Below are 2879 nucleotides of genomic sequence, written 5' to 3'. Positions count from 1 at the left end.
TACATGTTGCTGTATTTTACAATGTTTGCAACAAACTGTAAACTAACATAGGTTGAACCAACAGTACCCTCAGTTATACAAAACAATTTCTCAATACTGAGGATGGGTGATTCAAAAACACTAAAATGAAGGCATCAAATTAGACTATGTCTTTTCCTCCTCAAAATATATTTTCAAAAACTCAGAATTCAGAAGTCTGGTACTTTCAAAAATTCTCTTACTTGAATTTCCTAGGTTTTTGCTCAGAAATTGATATTATTTATTATAAATGTTTAAAAAAATTTTCATCTTAATGCAAATAACCAGAATAGAGGAACTGTAATGTGGACAACAGGTTGGAAAACCCAACTCACTTAGCTTATAAATTTATAACGTAGTCCTGCAGGACAACTGTTTGTTAGTCTAGTGGTCCTTGGAAAATAAGCCTGATGTAGCCTTGTTCACCAGCCAGCTGATGTGCACAAAAGGGGCAGGCTGCATGAAAAGTATGAGTACCATGAGGAAGCGGGATTTGGGACCAATAGGCTGTTGTCTTCTCTGAACACACATGCCCACAAGGGCTAAACGCATGTGTTGGAGGGCGGGGGTCCACATAAAATCCAGCTTCACATCCAAGCCACAGAGGGACATAGGGACCAACAGACCTACACATGGGACATTCACGATCTTTTCCATCACGTTCTTCTCTGTTTCCCCAGTTATGATAGCCATGTACATGAGCGTAGTTTAGATATACCCAAGGTTGTTTCTCATCTGCATCATCTTTCCTCTTCATACTGGGAAATGCTAGTGCGTTGGATCCTACAGGGCACTGAGGTCTTGATGCATTAATTTCCTGTCTCAAAGCTTCTAAATGCTTCACAGTAGGAGTGTGGGAAAGGCCTTCTGCAGTACGCCAGACCAACGTTGCACCGCAGAGGTCAATTAATGAGCCATCTTGTAACTGATTGGTTTCAATTTCCACCATTTTTCCTCTTTGCTGAGCTGATCTGGTTTCACGCAGGCTGAATACATTTCCGCACACTGATATTTCTCTCCATATTCCGGGCTTAGAGTCTTCTGTGAACCCGTTGCATGGATGCATGACAAGAACACCATTAGTGGTCAAGCCATCCATCTGCCCATCAGATGTCTTCCATTTGGCAGCTTTTTCCTATAGAAAGAACAATAGTGAACCCCAAGAAAGATGTTTTTTGATGAATCAAATCCTGAAGCATAAATCCATGCTGTAAAAGGGGGATTCCATTCACAGATGATTCTGCAGGCGAATCTTGATATAGTGCTTTGCACTGACTGTGTATCAGAATTGCTCTGACTTCCAGGAACTGTGTCAGTTACTACAAAATCAATAGGACTTTCAGTGGACCGACCAATCTGAAACATATCGGTGTTGCTGTCATGAGTATATTCAACCACCGCTGTCTGGGCCCAAGATAAAGTATATGATATGCTACGCTGGTCCTTATTGCTTATTGGCTTTGCAGCCTGAGTAGTACATGCAATATGCACAGTGCTGGGCTTCACCCCATTTGCCTTAGGTCTTTTAAACAAAGCAAATCTACTTTTCCACCTTCCTCTGTCACCATTTGGGAGAGACCCATTAGACCCTAAGACAATGAGTTCACCATATTTTACTGGAGCTTTAGATGGATGATTTTCTTGATCAGGAGAAAACATGAGCTTGGTTGTCTTTCTCAAATCTTTACTCACTGGTCAGGAGCTCTGGGACACTTGTTGCATTATTTCCGGACAATTGCTGGGGGCCGGAACGCCAGCACGGGCCCCGGAGATACCGAGTGTGGAGGCGAAGTGTGAGTGCACGAGCGGCAGCGCCTGCAGACAGCCGGAGTTCCGTCGCTGCCTTCCGCGGTAGCCAGTCGAGCCCGTAAGGCTAAGTTGACTGTGGAGCTGAAGGCTGAGGAGCCGCGGCCCGAGGGAGAAGCGTGGGCCCGCTTTGTGGTGCGCTCCCGGAGGGCTCGAGACAAATCTGCTGGAGTTCTTTCTATATCTTCTAATCTTTCTACTCAGTGATCCTTAGGTCTGTTTTTTTTTGCCCATACCACGCTTAGAAAATGAGACTTCTGAATGGGAAGACAATTTGAATTTACACTGTTTGCAAAATGTGCCTCTACAACTTCTAGCTGTATGGCCTGTACTTTTCCCACCATTGCATTAATAATTGATTCTATTCATAAGTTATATAAAGTCCACGTCAGATATGGCTCTACCAGTTGGGACTGGCACATTTTAGAGATATTTATGTGTTATGATTGAAGAACTTCTCAATTTTTTGTTTTAATCTAAGTGGTAGTAAAGACATATTATCTTAATTGAAACCAATTAGCTTTTAATAGTAGTGTGGTTATAACCACATTTATTTACAAGTTGAAAAATCAAGTTCATTTATATCTATCACAGCCCAGACTTAGAAAGCTTTAATATGTAAAATTTGTTTGATAAAACTTCTTTCCAAATAATTAATAATGAAGAGTTTGATTTAGTCTCTTAATTATTTTTTTCATTGTAAGGATTTTTGTAAATGATATTTCTGAATAATTTAAGAGTCTTTATTTATTTTTCTGTTTGTAATTCTGAGGATCAAACATGGTAGGCAAGCATTCACTGAGATACATACCCAATCCTGTCTTTGTAATGATTAAAACTCAACTCAATTACAAACTTACAGGTTCTTTGATAAGAAACATGAGGGCTTCACATTTCAGGAGCTCACTGCTTTGTAGGATTCTGTATTTTCTCAAATCATAACCCCACTTTACAGTGTCAAGAAAGCAGAGAAGGCTTTTTTAGCATAACCAGGAAAAATGATCTTCTATATCCCAATATCCATCTTATTAGCTTAGTAACTTCAAATGAAAATG

The 2879-nt window shown here is 40.4% G+C and overlaps 1 pseudogene; it reads right to left on the bottom strand.

The window, feature by feature from the left end:
- Nucleotides 1-397: 397 nt before the first annotated feature.
- On the bottom strand, nt 398-1759 carry LOC101700815 (E3 ubiquitin-protein ligase pellino homolog 1 pseudogene; annotated as a pseudogene).
- Between the last annotated feature and the right edge of the window lie 1120 nt (nt 1760-2879).

This window comes from Heterocephalus glaber, unplaced genomic scaffold (genome assembly GCF_053883595.1).
Source record: "Heterocephalus glaber isolate CG9 unplaced genomic scaffold, H.glaber_assembly_v1.0 deba00001236, whole genome shotgun sequence".
NCBI classification, from domain to species: Eukaryota; Metazoa; Chordata; class Mammalia; order Rodentia; family Bathyergidae; genus Heterocephalus; species Heterocephalus glaber.
Note: the sequence above shows the minus strand (reverse complement) of the source record. Positions and strands in the feature narration are given on the sequence as shown.